The 18,716-nt window shown below is 41.9% G+C and overlaps 1 protein-coding gene across 1 annotated transcript in view; it reads left to right on the forward strand.

The window, feature by feature from the left end:
- The first annotated feature begins 6,589 nt into the window (after window positions 1-6,589).
- The window catches only part of MFAP3L (microfibril associated protein 3 like), a 43,637-nt gene continuing 31,510 nt past the window's right edge, over window positions 6,590-18,716 (forward strand). The window contains exons 1-2 of the mRNA XM_087736897.1: window positions 6,590-6,766; window positions 8,304-8,410. The gene's annotated coding sequence lies outside the window, so the exon portion shown is untranslated. The remainder of the gene's footprint in view (window positions 6,767-8,303; window positions 8,411-18,716) is intronic.

Genomic DNA, 18,716 nt, shown 5'->3' on the forward strand with positions numbered 1-18,716 from the left:
TTTGCTTTTCAATGCCAAGCTCTGGCAAGTATCATCTGTTAATATCTAACAGCATAGTTTTTAATCAGAATTCATTTCGGGACCCAGGTTCAACATTTACAAAACAAGCGCTCCCTTAACAACATATAGCAGTGTTGCCAGCCCAAGGATTATGCCACTTTGCTATCTAGTTTATACAGACAGATGAAGCAGCCGAAAAAAATGATCGAGATAAGGGTGAAGATAATCAGGGAAAGAGAAAACATAATTAAATGCCTTATGGGAAGGGTTCCAAAAACATAGAGCAGAACACTGGCATCCATTGCAGTATCTACAGCAGAAAGGAGGATGACGTTTTTCGCCAACTGATTTGTGAGCAATGTATTAGATTTATTGAAAACAAAGGAGTCATCATCCTATTAACCAGAGAGAGGAATCATCCTATTAAGAAGCCGGAGAAAAAGAACAGAATACTGAGAGCACAGAGCATCTAGATGATGGGAAGTTTTAGAAACCCCATCAGGGAGCCATAGCCAATGTCATGAAGCCCAAGGCAAGGCCATGCAGGGTCTGTTTCATCAGATTGTTCAAATGAAAAGGTATGCACGCTCTAGCCTGTGCAACCTGGGAACAGGAGTTCTTGAATTTACATTTCAGTTTTAATTCTCCAGAATATTTTCAGAAAATTTAGCAAATGCTTTCATGAATCTAAGGACTGGGCTCATAATAAAGTAATGGAACTTATTCCGGCTAGAAAGCTATACACAGGATGTCCAGAAAAATAAGCCAGATTTCTGCCCCCTGCAGCTTTTTCCTACTTCCCCCAGCAGAAAGGAAAATTATCCCTTTTTGAAGTTCTTATGGAGAGCTGTTGCCTTGCACTTCTTGATAACGCAAGATGAAGAGACCAATTCAGGATATAGTGTTTTCGTCGTGTATAATCTAGTTTAAATTGCACCACGTCATAAGACTAGAATTTAAAATGTCATGAAACTCCATCCTTTTCCTCCCATATGAAAGGTAGCCTAGATACAAGCCACAGCGAGAACTCAACCTCTGAAAAATGAGAGACGGTTGCTGGCACTGCTGAATGCACAACTTTCTCCAGCAAGGTCGTGGATGTGCTGGAAAATTTTGCTGCTATAAATTTTATTGACTTTCAGTTTCTGATAACACTAAGCGAAAGCACACTGAACTCTGGCGTTGTGCCATGAGAAACTGTTTTGTTCTGACAGCCAAACCCCTCAGTTTGCTGAGTCACAGAAAACTTGCAGCGGTAAGTCCCTGTAAATGAAAGGCACCTTTTGTCAATGACAAATTTGTAATGTAACTTTGACCAGACTTAAGTTTCTTTTCTGTCTCTCCTAGCGGGGGAATATAACCAGAATATAACTCAGAGAGAAAAATATTGGTTCTGCATGTGCAGGTGTCAGAAAACCCTCCAGTCTGCCTGGCCCACAACTGTTCCTCAGTTTCCCTAGTGACTGTATGGTGAGAGGAATAAAACAGCTCTGGGAGCAACAGAATTTAATTCCACTGGTTCTTGTTGCACTGTCATGGATCACACTACCTCTCCTCTGTCAGTATGCTTCAGTGATATGAAGAAAATGTAGAATATAGCTTCTTTTTAAATACAGTTTCCTTTTTGCTTGCAAGATTTTGATTTCCTTATGACAGAGGATGACCCATATTGTATTCTTCAGTAGGAATAGGTAAGTACTTGCTTGTGGTTTTTAGTATTCCTGTCATGAACAATTTTTCTTTCACAAGAAGCAATCTATTTGCATCTGCCCCAGTTAAAACACGCAAATAGCCAAACATATTGAAAGAATCCTTTGTTTTAACTATGTTTTGGCAGTTAGATGCCACCCAAGCTGTCATTCACCAGTGGTCAAATTTCAGCCCACAAAACCCAGTTATACTATTGCAAGAGTGAAACGTATACAATTGCATATATGCAAACTCAAGAGCTGCTTAAACTCACTGGTGCTTATGTTTGGAAAGTACAACTGCTGCATGGACCTGTGCAGAGAAAAGTAGGTGGTGGGTGTTGATCCTGTCGGGCTGCCTTGACAGTTCTGCTGGTTAATACAATATTCAGCAGCGCCCTTGGCAATGCCCCAGCAGTGCCCTTGGCAACGGAGCAGAAGCCCCAGCAGTGCACTTGGCAATGGGGGGCTGGCAACACGCACTGTAAGGGATGCTGAATGCACCACTCCCTTCCTCAAAAATCCCAGCAGGTGAAGTTGGCCAAGCTACCTGGAGAAGAAGAATTTCCATAGACTTGTCACTGAACTTGCCTTAAAATTCAGCTTACCTGGAGCTCTGCTCCCACAGACATTAGCTCAGTACAGTGAGGTTCTTCTAAGCTTCACCCGACCCTCCACAAAGTTACAAAGTCAAAGAGGTTGCCTCCTTACACAATCCCAGAAAAGCCATCCAGGCTACTTTTGTGCCATCTAGGCTATTTTTAAATGAATGTTAAAAGCCTAAGGCACTATCTTTTCTTTCCACGAACATTGATGGTAAAGTGGTCAGGTTTAATTTCTTTCCAAAATCATCTCTGCTGGGCAAGCACAACTTCAAAATGTTTTCCATATTACCTACTTGCAGAACATGTTCATGATTTCTGTACTATTCAAATGAACAAAGAGCCTCAAGTCTTCAATAGTCTTTGCTGAAAAAATGTTTTAAAGCTGGACTGTCATGTGCTGTATAAAGCAAACCTCTAGTTACATAGTCGAGATCAGTGGAGAAGCAGTGCTTCATTACACAGGTCTGAGAACATCTTCCCTCTCTCCCTGACACCACGCTCCTGAGCAGTGTGCCCTTTGCGGTGCTCCGGAGGAGCGTGGCTGATTTTGACAATCCTTCTCCCTGACAAGTCCTTGAGGATCAAGTACTGTTCTTTCTCGAGTCACCTATGAGTGACCGCAGAGCGGCCTCTTACTGATTATACTTTAAAAAAACAAATCTGTAGATTTGTGATTCCTGTGGGGCTCATCCTTGGCAAGCAGGCTTTATATTACTTAGCAAAGGCAAACACCAAATAGGCATCACCCCTCAGTCTATCGATAAAACCACCATGTGCATGGTAACTCCTATATTTAATTTTTACTCGTAATGATTGATGATAAAGCAACTTAAGGCAGAGCTACTTCACATATTGTGCAATGCGCATATGACATAATAGGAGACAATAATTTAACCCACAAAGATCCACGCATCACAAGTGCAGTGACTCATCAGATTCCCAAAACATGATGAAATCTACCTAACAGATTCTAACGAAGCAAAACCACAGTCTAATATAAACTGCTGCAGATTATACACATTTGTTTTGATGCTTTTTCTTTTTGTCTATGCGCAACATCAGAGCAAAAGTAGGCAAAGGTACCTGTTTTCAGGTGAGAAAGTGAACTATATCTCATGCCAGGGCTCACAAGCCCAGATGGATGGAGGCATGCAACATATTGGCAGACCCAGAAAAAGCATTTTATGTCTAAGATGCTCTTTACAAAAAATTGTACATTTACCTCATAGTTTAAATATTTTTATTCTGTAGTTTGAAACATTGAGACACAAAAATAACGACTTGTCCACAGTTCCTGAGAAAGCCTGTGGTAAAGATGGAAACCTAGACCTTTTGACCTTCAGTTCTCTGATTCAGCCACAAGACCTTCCTCACCATGTAATCAGGCTGGTGCATTATAGACCAAAGTCTACCATAATTTACACTTATAGAACACATGTAATGTACAACAGAATTTGACATTGCCTTTTATTTTAGTTTTAGATAATACTATGAGAAACAGCTATTCCCCAAGGGTTGTGCGGCTCCATTGCCAGATGCCAGCAGGCTCGACAGTTTCTCCAGTGATCAGGCAATAGTTAGCTGCATTTTTTTTGCCTGGTTGCTTCCTCCCAAAGCCAGGCATTCAATTAACTCATCAGTTGCCGCTAGTCAGACACCAACTTTGTTCTTGTTTTTAAAGCTTGGATGAAAGAAAAAAATCAAAGGACTTGGAAAAAATATAGCCAGAAGCAGCTCCATCTAGGATAGCACTTAAAATTGATTTCCAATGAAATTATGGCTGAACACGACAGGGAGGGTAGTAAGGGATGACGTCTCTGTGACTGACTCATGTCTTTGCTGTTCTTTGAAATCAAGAGCATTGATTTTTTTATACTTTTACTTGGGTTTGCTTCCAGCGTCCTGGGATTTCCCAGGGCCCAGAAGGATACAATGCTTGACACACAGGCAAGTTGCTGAAAGGTCAGTGTGCTCAGTGCACATCAGTAGCATCTGTGCTGCTGCTATATTTGCCAAGATCCAAGCAAATTCAAAGAAGAAAATGATATTTGAAGAGTGTTTACCTGCAGTTCTAGCTCAGCCTCCTGAAAAATACCCATCATTGCTAACTTTTATTTATACATTTGTGCGGGACAGTCCACATCAGTTTAAACAGGCTTGCATCTGAGTTTTTCCAGCCTTTCTTTTGCAGACTCACTCTAATTCTAAGTACAAGCCTAGCGTTTCCCCTAACCTAGTGACACCATCCAGTCCCACATGTACGAACATCACAGTGACACAAACTGGCACTGACACCCAACATAGTCTGGCCACCTCTGTGTAACCGACTTGTCAGCAACACTTACTATCACGAGGAGAAGCAAATCCCAGCTTGTACCCCAAGCCTATTACTAATCTTTTACCCAACCTTGCATTTAAGCCCCAGAGCAAAAGGTGGCTCAGAAAACAAATTTGGCATCATTTCTTAAGTCAGTCTGAAACCAGTCATCACCTTAGCCTCGACTCAACATATATCCCAGTCTCACCTCCATCCTTTCGCAGTGGAATTTCCTAGCCTGCCACCCAGCTGCCAGCCAAAGCACAGGACAGCTCTGTTTCCCCTTGCAGACACTTTCCTTTACCCTGCAGCTCTGTTAACTCGAGCCCCAACTCTAGCTCCAGTCTTTGCACCCCACTTCTTTTCCCCAGATGCGGTTTTGCCCCATATCTCTTCTAGGCCAGCTAGAAACTACAACTGGGATTATGGTGGGTCTTAGGATCACTTTTTAGATTTGCATAAATCATGGTTTTACTCAGTCTGACTCCTCGCCTTCATCCCAGCCAAAGCTAATCATACCCTAAAAACTGCTTTAGGCTCTCAACATAAACACAGTTCAGTGTTTTATGCCTGAACTCCGAAAAGCTTCCCTGGTAACCTGCTATGACCTCAAACTTTGCCTTTTTTCTTTTATCTCTGGAGGTCAAACCCTACTTTACCCCACCACGTTACCCAGTGACCCAGGCTCCCGTCTCAGAGCTCATTTCACAATGACACTGGATTGCGCGACCTCTCAGTTTAGTTTAGCAGGCCCTTTTAATTACTGTTAATTATTACGTGAGTTTATAAATTTACATAAACAACCTCTAATTCTATGCAAAATCTGTTTACTTTCACCAGGACATGTAACCTTAATTTGGAAGGAAATACACAGTCAGGAGTACCAGCCTTTCAGATCTGCCTATCTTGCAGAAAACTGTGTCTTTTATTAAGGCAGAAGCACTGCCAAGAGAACTTCAAACACATTAAAATGCTCAAAGCTTGACAAGAATCAGAGAGTTTCTTTGAGTTTGTATGAAAATTAACTTATTTTTCTTGCAGTAGGGATACAGTGATGTTTTAGAGATGAGACAATGTCTGCTGTGCACGTGTACTGTCTCGTATTACTGTGGATGCCACATTTCCACTTACATTATAGCATCAGAACACATTATTGACTAACTTAAAGGTAATAATTGGAAAGGTTTTATGAGGCAAGAGTATTATGATCTGACAACAAATTGCCTTTTTTTGCTTTGTTTTCTGCCTACATCATAGCAAGCATCTAACAAGACTAAATTATAACTAAGAGCAGCTGCTAATAGCTGCAAATGTAATCTGTTAGCAGCAGCGGTGAACCACATAATCAAATGAGGGAAAGAGGTGATGCAGCCTCTGCCTGTCTTTGGAAGTGAGAGCCTGCATATGTACACTTACACACACATACGGCCAAACTGCGTAGAAACGTTTAAATTAGAATAGTCATCTCTGGCTTTAAACTTACAGGTCACACTGGCTGTAACACCTCATCAGGCCACCAGAAATTAGCCCGACAGAGAAGCCCCTCTTCACCTGGAGCACAAAGTCACTTCCACACAGAAGTGCAGACAGGCTCTAAGGAACAGGCAGACACTAAGGACTACACGCGGATGAACTCCAGGAAAATTTTCACAGCTTTCTGAAGATAAGAGTTAGGGAGATTTCAGCTGGGAGCCCATCCTGAAAGGGACACCCTGGCATGCATCTTCAGTAAGCTCCTTGCACAAAAAACTGGGACAGACAGAGGCAAAGAGCAGAGAGCATAAATCACCCAGGTCATCACAGATTATAAGTGATACCTGCAGTTTTACCAGAAGCTACCAGAGAGCAATGCGCAGGCAGGAGCCCATCAGACTGCAGCGCTCGCAAAGCAGGCAACTCATCTGCTGCAGGAACGTCACGGGGATCGGAAGGCAAATCACCCTCGGCTCTGCCAAGGGTTGTCCTGCTGTCTGTCAAAGGCCGGCGACTGGAGGCAGTTCCAGTGAAATCTTTTGCCTAGTGAGGATATAAAAGATATTCTGAGCACTGCCAAGAGCGGGAGCCTCGCAGAGAGAGAAGCACCTGGCGGGACCTAACTTTGGAGTCAGTCTGGTGATGGGAAGTGACTGCACTCTGCTACATTCATCTCTCCCTAGGTAAGTCATAACTTCCAGCCAAAGCATAAAATATAAGCTAATTAGATCTTTTTTAAAAAAATCCAAATTACTGCTTTTGGCAGAGGAAATGGTCAGTAAGTCATAAACTCCTGCAGCTTGTGCTCAGAAGAGGAAAGAAAAGTTTTGTGCCTGTCCTACTGCCTTGGGGCCACAAGCTCCTTGCCTCAGAGTTGGTCTGTGTGATGAGCAGTGTCTGAAAGGCACTGCTAAGGCAATTGAATGCTCGTTTGCAGACTATGAGCTTGTATACGAGCTGCGTACTACAGAGTACCGTGGGTTCATTTCCTTCGGGGAAATATTTTTTCACCTGATAAACTGTAGAGGTAGTTGCTGTCTGTGGGGTAAATAAGCTATGCAAGGCATGTCTCGCTAAAACTGCTGGACTTTCCTTTTTAAGTACTGCTATAAATATTAAAACTATTTAGAAAGACTTCTAGCTGCATCAAACAACCAAGCAGTTCAGATTTACCTTCACAGCATAAGTTTACTCAGAGGTAATTATAGGAGACATGTATGTTCCCAGAAAGTCGTTTTGTCATGCTGTCTGTATGATTTAAAAAATAATTGCCATGCCAAATTGACCTGGTAAACTGGACTTTCCACAAAACACTGTTTAGCTTCTTTGACAATGAGCAGAAAATGAACAAGAATGAAATAAATCCTCTGAGGGAATAATTATTATTCAAGCAGCTGCGTATGCTGATAATCAGAAGGCGTTGCCTATATAGACTTGCTAGGAAAAAAACCTGGGGGCCTAAAATTCTCCCTAAAATTGACTCTGTCAATGACCCTGCAGCCACTTGTGTAAAAGCAGCTAGTGGCAAATGAAGTTTGCAGGCCTAGTTGTAAACGGGCTGTCTGGAAGGAGTATTTTTTCCAGACAGTGCATAATTTTAAAGAAGTTCCAGCTTTCACAGGGAAATACAAAGCCAACTGGGACCATGATTTGCCGCAAATATAATAATTTAGCAGCAGGCACAGATCACATAATGAAATGATGGAAAGAGGCGAGGTACCAAGCTGCCAGGCTCTGAACATGTGTCCAGAGGGTCTACGCATGCACCCTTGCATACACACACACACGCTGCACAGAAAAGGACCAAATTAACATGACCATTACCAGTGCAAACGAAGACAGCATTCTTGCATTTCTTTACCTTTTGTGCCGGTACACATCTGGTTGTAATGGAGGATAATTATGCTTTTTTAATTTTTTTTTTTAAATATTTAATTTAAAACAAGCATTGATTAAGTTATGCTGAACTGCATACATCACCGATTTGGAATGATCATTGATTGACAGAGGGAAACCTAGCCCAAGCTCCAGAAAAAGAGAATTGCTTGGTCATCGTGTAACACATGTCTGTAAAAAAATTGTGTAGTAAATCACCCACAGTATTGTAGATGAAATTTTGCCCATCTTGAAGCTACTTTCAGTAGCTACTTGAAGCTACTTTCAGTGTTGGAGAGTTGCGAGATCAATAAAACATTCATTTTATATCTTTTCTTTTGCCAGGATTGGCAGGGTAGAACTGTCCTTCCACTGGAACGGTTTTGTGGATTACAATTAAGGAAACCTCCAAAACACAACAGCTGATCATGGAAGAAGCCACGGAGAGAGGGGTAAGTAAAAACTATCCACTCTGGGGAAAAAAAAATATTCCGCAGGTAGTTTTGCCTGTATTGTGAATTTCTGTTGTTCTGAACATGCTGTGAGCCAAGTGATGTTTTCTTTCGGAAGACAATAACATTTCAAGGAGTGGGAAGAGGGAATCACATGGTTATTATAATGACTTGGATCTGATCCGCTATTTGCACGTCATTTCCTCTGGGAATGTAATGTAATAAAATTCCATTAAATGAGATGGACATAGAAAATGTCTACAAAGAAAAACGCTTGTCTCCCCAGGTACGTATAAAATCTGGGATGGGTGAATCTTGGTACCAATCTCTCTCACCTACTGACGAAAAAGGTTAAACCAATTATTTTACCTGATTCTTTGCAGAGGTAATGTGGTTAGCAAGTAGCAAGAAGTATCACCGCAGAGATAACAAGATTAGCAAGACTAGGGTGTGAACTTTTAGCAGTTTTACAGTTTTTACACTAAAAAATGTAAAACACTAGAAGAAGTATGAACATAATATTATAAGGACACCATCAGCCTGGAAGGTCTTCTGAGTGACCACACTCATGTATTCAAAAATGTGGTCTCCAATAACAGCATTTCCACTGGCTTCTTTCAGCCCCAGTGAACCTGGCCTGCACCTTAGATATAAGTACGAAAAATGTATTTACACAGACTATGGAGAATTTTAAATGGTGTGAGCTTGTTGGTTCTTGGAAACCCCAAAATTAATTTATTCATTATTTTTTCTTTATAAATACTTGGGAACATTATGCAATTTACAAACGTTATGCCAAAACCAAAAGGAAACTAGAAAAAAAAGCCTTTAGAGTGGAGAAAAAAACCCCAGCTGTTCTAAACTCTAAGAAATATCCTGGCAATAGTCTTAGCTTTCTTCCCATCTTGAATTTTTGTTCTAACATCAATTACACTTGTTACCAAGCCATTGACTTACTTTCTTCCAGGACAAAACTAGACACACATTCCTAATCCTACAGTCACTGTGGATCACTTTTCAATTAGCAGAAAGGACTTTACAGGAGTTTTCTAGGTCTACAATACATCCTCCTTCACTATTGTATTGGCAAGAGACATTCATAAAATAACCAAAGTGGCACCTAACTCTTCCTCCGTTACTGAACAGGAATGATACTTCCACAAAATAGCAAAACCCTCAGTTATTTCTCTAAATAGTTGTATGGGTTATTTGTCATAATCTAGCCCCAAACACTTGCAATTACTTAGCTGAAGCTCTGTAAGGCTCAGATTAAGCTTTTAACCCAAGGAGGCATAATCGCCACAGATGGCAGAGAAGGGATGGCTAATATAATACCTAAGCTTGTCGTTAAAAAATATGAGAGTGTTGTGAGGAAAACTAAAGGCGATGACTGAGATGCTTAATTTTCATCCTGCTGAATCCTGTCAAATCCTCCTCCCTTTTGTTTGCCTTCACATGCAAATGATTTGTTTTAAACAACTGATGAGTGTCCAAGTCGTATAAACTGACACTTAGCAGCAGTTGCACTGCACCACTGTCAAATATTTACATCCATTTTCCAATCATCTGGCAACTGAAATGCAATTAGCAGCTTTGGTTTTATGTACCCACTGGAGTTGGCTTGCACATCCGTCACAAATGCGTTCATTTACTCTAAATTTGCTCTTTGGATTTTACTCATTTAAATGAAGAAATTATATTCTTTCCCAGCTCCTGTTAGCCATGATCTCTTCTCTCCATCAGCCTAGAGGGTCTGTGATAACCCTTTAGTTAGTTATTTATAGCCTGTAATCACATCTGACATTGTCATGGTATTATAGCCAATTCTGTTCACTTTGAGCCTGGATCAGTGCAATTCCAGGAGAGAGGAAGGAGATGCCAGATAGTGGTGAGAGTAGCTATTAAAAATCTCTTAAAAGCCTAAAGCTGGTATATGATCCTGCATGTCAGTAATTACTTGAAGTCATGAAGACCTAAGAAGTGGTATCCTGAACAAAATCAGAAGCAGCATTGCTTCTGCTTGTTGGAGACTACCATAGTATTGGAATGCTGGATAATACTCAATGCAGGTATTTTCACAACATGCCTGTTACGTAGATAAAATCTTCATTTTACAGTTGGGAGCTTAGGGAGTAAAATCCAGCGTGGATCATAATTATTATTCACTCCTAGGAGCAATGCCTCTTTGCTGCACAAAGGGAACTGCAGCCTCGCGCTGGGAACCCTACAGCCTGATTGAGCAGATGATGGCTACAGGGGATGGAGCACATCTCCCCATTAGCAGAGGTCGTTCACCTTGAAACTGGCAGCAGTGAAGCTGCATTAGAGTGGTGGCGTGCATAAACTGAAAGAGACGGCTCGTTAGCTCAGGGGTGGTACCGTTCTAGCAAGGCTGGCTGTCTCTGAGGTCTAAGCTAGAAGCTCTGCTTGGTAGGTTTGCACTCTCAAGACAGCTCAGGCAGCTGACACAGCACACATGAACACATACCCTCCTTTCCTCTGCCGTAGGAATACTCTGAAAATACTTACTGGCTCTCACCCTGTGGGTCAGAAAGTCCAGGGGATGTTTGGGTGTGACAATCAAAGTGGTCAGTAGTAGCCGAGCCAAGGCATTGGAGATCTCAGTAGTTCCAGATGTGGCAGTGATGGACTTGTAGCCATTCACACAGTCAGTCAGCCCAGGCAGACAATGGATTTGTCTACACTGACTAACACCAGCTTGAATACCAAAAAGCAAGACAATGGCACATGGTTAGCTTTCTCTCTATCTAATGGTCCCATCCAAAAAGCCAGCCATCTTTAACCCCTCGCTAATGTGTGGTTATTTTCATTATTTGTAAGCAGTCAAATTCATTTTTACAATACTGGCAAATTCGTAATTGCTAATGCCTGGAGACTTTGAGCTATACAGTTTATTACTGCAAAGTTCTCCGAGCTGTTTTGATGCAAAGCGTACGGTGCAGGTGAGATGAGCAGGACAGAGTCAGCACTGGGTGTCTGCAGTGGAAAGCTCCACTTGCTCCAGAGGAAGATCACCCATCTGCCCAAGGGAAGGGAGCAAATGCAACATGACAAATCTGTGGTTTTTCTGATATACTTCACTGCTTCCATATCCTTTTCTCCAGAGCTGAACCATCTGTCTCTAGCTCATATACGATTTGTACATCTCACCAGTCAGCTTTAGAGACACTGTTGTTGTGTTTGCTCATTCCAGATGTTGGAGACTGTCCCAGGCAAGTAGAAGTGCTGCCTATTTCTCCCCCGCTCCCTCAGACTGATTATTCAGTTCATTTCAGAGCAGGGTCATTTCAGACACTGACAAATTGCTGCATTAAAGTATAAATTCTGAAGCGTAAGACATCAGCCTATATGCCACCCTAAATAAGCGAGTCAAGTCAATCATAACGTGAGAGAACGAAGGCTCGAAGTGCCATCAAGTGGAACGGCATGGAGGGGAGCAAGGTGGAAAGTTCCCCTGGGGTTTTTAACATGTGAAATGACACTACTGCCTAAAGTTCCTTACAAGCACAGTATTACCGTTTGATATTAGCAGTTGGTATGTTAGTTGCTGGTATTTGGATTAAGTCAACTCCAGCTTGGATTTTAAGTCAACTCCAGCAGGATTTTAGGACACTATCAGAAACTGTAAGATAAATTGTATGAAGAGATCAAAACAAAATTCTCTTGTGAACCGGCACTTTTTGAAACCTGCATTTGTTAATGTATAGAAATTGTGGCTCTAATTTCACTGAGACATTGAAAAAAAGTAACAATCTTACCTTCAGTAACTATCAAGAACTGCACAATAGCTCCAAATAATAATACTTTACACAGTACATGCCAACAACAGAACATCCAGCAATGACCTCCTGAAAGTATCTCTGTAACCTAATTATGAATCTACTGCCCCTATTTTACTGGTGCATAAACTGTAGCTCAGGGCAAAGAGTTTAAGCAATTTGCTCAAGGATTCACCCCACCTTGCTGAGAGCCCAGGATTTTGGAGCATCCAGCCCCCTGGACGCGTGACTTAAGACTATTGTTGCCTCTCTGTGTGACCAGAGCGCACAATGATTTTGTTTCCTTTTTAACAAGTGTGTTTACGCTCATCAACAAGCAGAGCCCCAATGAGGAAGAAATACTGACTGCTCAGCAGTGTCACTACCATGTCAGCCATAAGGACCGTAATCCTAAAGAAAGTGGCTGCATACACCCGGTGGCTTCGTAGACTTTTTCTAGCGCTCTGAGATCCTAAAATATGAAAGAGCAGATCCAAAAGGATGAATTCTATATTCCCCACATAAAATCTGAGCATTTGCAGTCCTTCTTGCACAGCACGTGAGGGAGAGGAGAACCACAAGAGCAGCCTGCAACCATCCAGCAGCACCTCTACATACCTCCACACAGGACCTAAGCACGTCTGGTGCGCTTGGCCTTACATTCCATAAAGAAATGTCACCAAAGTTAAATCTCTTTTGCAGCACAGCGTCCCTTTTCCTTAACATCTTGGTAATTTTTAATAATAATGTTCTTTCAAAAGAAAAAGTTTAGTTTTGAAAATGTCTTCATAAACTACTTCCAAACAAACAAATAATAGGAAATCCCCACTCAGATAAACTGACAGTTTGCTTTATCTTTATGAGAATGAATGACATTTGAGTGAATAACCATTTAATTTTTACATTTTAAGTCTCAGTTGACTTTAAAATCAATAGATATTACAGCTAATTCATTTTACCACCAATTTATATTTTCCAAATAAAATGAGATAGAGTACTGCTCTTTCTAATACATCTTGATTTCCTATCTAAATTTTTAAAAATAATAGATATACTATCAAATAATTTTCTCACTTTTTATGCTTAAATGCTGTTTGATTTTATGAGACACGCTGTACACATGCTAAGTTACTCTATGGACTGTGACATTTTCCAGCAGTTTCACAAATTAGTCTTCTAAAGGGACTAAGCTGCTCTCTGGACTCCAGAAATAAACTCCTCAAGCAAAATTATGTATCTTTCATCGAACAATAAACACCAAAAGTGGAAGCGCTTTATTTTTCCAGAGCTGAAAATACTTTCAACAACGACTTGTCATCAATACATGGGCTATATAAAGCATGCAAAGAGAAACCAATTACCCACATATCGGTTCATGTGCGGTGAAGAGAAAGCCGTGTGCTCCTGTTGCTGTGAGGAATCAATTATCTCGAATTACCTATTTGCTTGAAATGCACAGCTACGTCTCCCACTGAATACCTGATGTGGATAGCTTGAACGTGTTTGCCCCGTGGCACCTGTGAGGTGGCTGGACGTGGCTCACACCAGCTGGGTTTACCTAAGATGACTCCTGGCTTGTAAGTGCATAAAGAATGGGGGAAAGATCATCTCAGGGTGTACTACCCCTGCCACTGCATTTCTTCCCTCCAATGCATTTCTGCTGTAAAGGAGAACAGACACCATCCTCCTCTTCAGAGCGGAGGGACAACTCACTGCTAGTCAGTGCAAGTGCTGAAGGTGATGGGTATTTGGCATAAATGAAAATAAAAGACAGAATAAAATTCTACAGAACACAGAAGAAACACCAAATATACCCTGTTTGTTCTGCCAGTTGGAATTATCATGGTTACCCTTTCCTGACCATGCTCAATTTATTCACAGCAGCCGTTCCCACCTTTGGAGGAGGAAGGGTTTGCTGGCGGGAGGCTGGGCGGATAGATACTCTGCTCTGTCCTTCCTGTTTTTCAAACAAGTTTAGTACATCTGTCTGTTCTGGAAAGGACATAGGTAGCTTTCTGCAAGCAAGAATTACCCTATTTCACTCTGCAACAATGAATATTTTGGCAGTCCATGAGCCTTGGAATTTCTTGCAATTTTATTTATTCTATTAGATGGTAGCACTTTCTCCCTCTTAGGCAATCTGCCAGTATCTGTTCGGATTTCTCCTACAGTGTCTCGTTAATGCAGGCTTGGGAACAATAAGAGTAGGCAGTAAAATCAACCTGCGTTGTACACAAAGGGAAGTTTTATAATGCATAAATATCAAAGCTCTGTGAAATGGATTGTGAAAAGGAAGAAGCAGTTTTAATGAGCTTTTAAAAACTATCAGAAGAAAAAAAGGAGGTATGTGGGCAAAAAAATAACATGTTCTGCATAGCGTAGACAGTAGCTGGTCTTTCAGGAGGTGAAATACAGGGGAGGTGGAAGGGATTTTTCCTACTACTGCCCCACACACTGTATCATGATGTGACAGAAGTTAAACCAGAATATTTTTGGTTCCCTTTAGGATCTAGCCATGACTGAAATTGTCCCGCTTTTGTTCGAGAAACACTTCAATGTAATATGCAGAGACGTACCGCAGCTGGGGAAGGAACAGAACCCAGCCCACACCAGCTGGCTGACTGCGTGAAAGAGACGTGGCGTTCGCAGGGGGGCAGAGCAGCATCACAGTACCTTGTCCCACCCCATCCCACCCTTCTCTCAGCCTAAGTACAAGCAGTGCTCGTTCAGTGCTGAAGCAGAAAATTAGAACCAATTTCACTGGCAATCCCCCAAAATATCCTTATTTTTTGTCTTCTCATTGTGAGCAGCTCAAGGAGTTCCTGTGTCCTCTCCCTGCAAAACTACCCCTGTTTATGCCTAATGCAAAGATTCTTCTGCAAGGCCCAGAGGCTGACCCCACCGGTCCCATCTGCAGTTCCTCCCATTTCAGTCACAGACAAATGATATCCTGTATCTGGGGCTTTAAAACCTTGCCATCTGAAACTGCCATCTATTATGGTGTAGGATACAATCCTCCGTAAGACTAAATAACCTAAAATGGTTTTGAGCTGAAATTTAAGTAAGGCTATGATTGTGCCAAGCCTCATCCCTTCTAATATATGGTGGGAATAAATTATTTTTTCAACAAAGCTAAAACCGAATTATTATTAACATCCAGACAATGTTCTGGTACCAATTACTTTTTTCTTTTGATATCTGAAAGTAATACCAACCCTACTCAAGGTCTTTCTGTGAGGAGGTGAGCTGTAAAATGACAATTTTAACAGCGAGTAGATAACCATTTGGTCTTTTGTGCTAGCGAAGAGAAAGTTACATCATTTCCCCCCTAACAGAAGTGTCTCCTACCAAGAAGTATTATCTCTTTTGAAAAATAGTATATGGAGGAAAGAGAGCTCTAATGAGACTTTGATTACATCTCTGCCATTACATGATAATCCTTAAAATTACTCACCAGTTGTATCTTGCTTTTTAATCTAGTCTTAAAACCATAACTGAAGCAGATGCTTAATATACTTCTTTTGCAAAGCTGTTTACACTTCACGATCATTCTGGAGAAACTTCTGCTTGCTAATGGAAGCTGTCACGGCTGCCAGGCCAATGGTGGTTAGGCATAGCTGCACTGCCAGGGGCTGGCACACCTCGCCCCGCTCCTCCTCCAGGGAGCCCCGTACAATGGCCCCCCCCAAGAGGTCTGGATGTGAGTCTGATCAAGCACTATGCAAGTCCTGCTCAGCACAGCTAAAGCTGCTGCTGATTTTATTTGCTGGGACTGAACGTAATGCAACGTAGGGCTGCACCTGAGCTGGTGAAGTTGCCTGTATTGTGCTATGGGGTACAGACCCCCGTACACGGACAGTTTTAGCTGGGAATCTCTGCATGGCAGTTGATTAAACAGGGCCATAGCCTCCAGTCCTTGCAAAACAATACCAGATGATTTATGAATTCCTTCAACTCTTTTATGGGACAAACTTTGCTTTACTTTTTTGGGGTTGGGTTTTGTTTCCCTCTCAGAGGAGATAATTCCTCTTGCTCTTTACATTGAGTTTTGTGCAAAGCTATAGGCTTAATTCTGGGCAGAAAACCAGTCTTGTGGAACAACTAAAGCAAAGCTCATCCACAAAGAGTGGGTGTAGCACGAGCATGACATGGGGTGGGTCTATGGTCGGCAGAGATGTCAGCTCTGATGCCTTGAAGGCAAGATGTTCCCAGAAGCACAGACATAACAGTATATGTCTGACCATGTTACAAGAACTTTGCACCTCTCAGCTACGCAGCTACACAGAGTAAGAAAAACATGAGCTCAGAAAGCCAAAAAGAGCCTTCACCATTTACTAGACCCAGTATTGCCAGATGCCAGCAGTCTACCAGCTGCAAAGTAACTTACAGAGAAGAGGACAAAATTGAAGCTGGTAGCCCCAGAGCCTCTTCCACAGCACCACCTGCAAGCGGAGACTGGCAACACAGAAACACGCACAGCTCCCTCAGCACGGCTGGTCTGTCACCGTTGGTCTATCCAGATGCTTGCTGCTTCTGTCTCTCCAGATGAATACCTCGTGATCCCCAGGATCCAGATGCACGCTCGAATGGAAATCAGACGCACACATGCGAAACCTCTGAGCCATCAAAGGAGCTGTGCACCCCCGACTGCCCACCAAGCTCCCAACCTTTCTGACCATGCAGAGAACTGGGAGGCCAGGGGACTCCCCAGCCATCCTCCCTAGTCTTGGGACACCATCCAAAAAGTAGCTAGAGGGGAGGATGAGAGATTTGAAAACCTTCGATGGAGACTGTGCGAGAGGGAAAGGAGAAGCTCGTTTACTACATATTTGATCCCTTCCCAGGTAACTCATTATCTGTGCATTTCAGATGCACGTTTCCCCTGCACAACAGGAAATCAGTCCGTGCTTTTCAGAACAGAGGTGGCCTTTTTTGTAGGTAAAAACTGCAGACGTCCCCACCCCAATTTTACAGACCAAAAACCATTACTAAAGACTTCCCAGTAGATGGCAGGGTTACCTTGTGACAAAGCTGAAAGTCTCTAGTTGCAAGGGCTGCTGGATAAACGTTCAAGTATTGGTTAAGTATATTTAATTAGCAGAATGAACCAATATCTGAAAAGGCATAAACACATGCTGGTTTAACTGATCTAATGCAAGCTAGAAGTTATATTTTAAGGTAGTGAAAGATCTTTAACCTCAATACAGTATTAAAAATCAGCTTTGTTAAAAATGAGCTTCATTTAGACAACTCCTTATATCACAAAACTGACAAGACAGAACACAGTGTTTAATGTGAGAATCCACTGGAGTTGCTGACTGTAGAATAAAGTCATGGGAAAAGCAAAAAGCCTTCGCAAATATTACTGGAAGTGATGAGCAAAAGTGGCTTTCAGGACCAAAATCAGTTCAGCTGCACGGTGGAGTGTTTGCCTCTGTCTAGGAACTGAGCAAAAGAAGAGCACCTGAAAAAGGGAGTTCTGTGCCGCTTTTGTCAATACGAGAAATCACGACCTCAGTGGGTGGAGAACACCTTCACAGGTCGGGACTCCCCTCAGAAACAGCCGAGAGTAAAGCCCGATGCACCCTGAGGATCTCGGAAATGTTTTGTTACGTGCCGGGAACTGAACTGCCCAGCCCAGTACGACTTAATAATAACTGGCTGCAAATGGGCGAGGCTTCAGCTTCTTAAAACTACAATTCTCTGAATCTGCTTTTCCAGCCAAAGCAGTAAGAAGCGTCCCACTGTACTTCAAACACTTACAATGACTCTACTAAGTGAATTCCCTTGTAAGTGTCCGAAGGTTGTATGGGCATCTCCTTGAAGGATAGCTGGATTTCCATGAGGTGGATATAAATTTAGTCATTCTGGTTGTGTGAACATTTTCTGAAATCATTTGTGGACGACCACTGATGTCAAACCTCCGTACGTTGCAGGTGAACTGAAATGGCTGCAGGAAAAAATACCAGTCCACATTTTATATGGTTTTCTTCAGCAGAAAAGATTCAGACATCTGACACCCAATACTTTTGCTTCTCATTCAGTCTGTGCCAGGTTTCGCTTGCCTCACTGAAATTACTCACATATTTAATTTCACTATTATACTGTGGAATTAGAGTGGAAGTACTATACTTACTCGTAAAAAGAGGTTACCTGCTTTCTTTTGTGAAGATCTAATAAGAAAATGCATGGGCTGACAACACACAGGGCTTCTGAAAGTAAAAAGGCCCAGGCTGGCACATCTTCAGTGCCAGGGCAATTCCGGACCATGCAGAAAAACAGAATTCTCATTCCTAGTGATAAACAGTATCTTCAAAGTCACATTTCCTATTATTTCCTGCAATAATATACTTAACTTCCTCTGTTAAGTGCAGAGTGTCACTAAAGAACACAGCTTCGGACTATGTCACTGAAAATGGATTTGGGTTTTGGTTTTATTTTATAAAATCCTTAATAGTTCGTTATCATATTTTGGGGGGTTTTGCATATTAACATGTGATTACATTGTATTCCTAAAAAGTTTTCCC

The sequence above is a fragment of the Nipponia nippon genome, unplaced genomic scaffold (assembly GCF_047370975.1).
Source record: "Nipponia nippon isolate SJK-2023a ecotype South Korea unplaced genomic scaffold, ASM4737097v1 scaffold_6, whole genome shotgun sequence".
NCBI lineage: Eukaryota > Metazoa > Chordata > Aves > Pelecaniformes > Threskiornithidae > Nipponia > Nipponia nippon.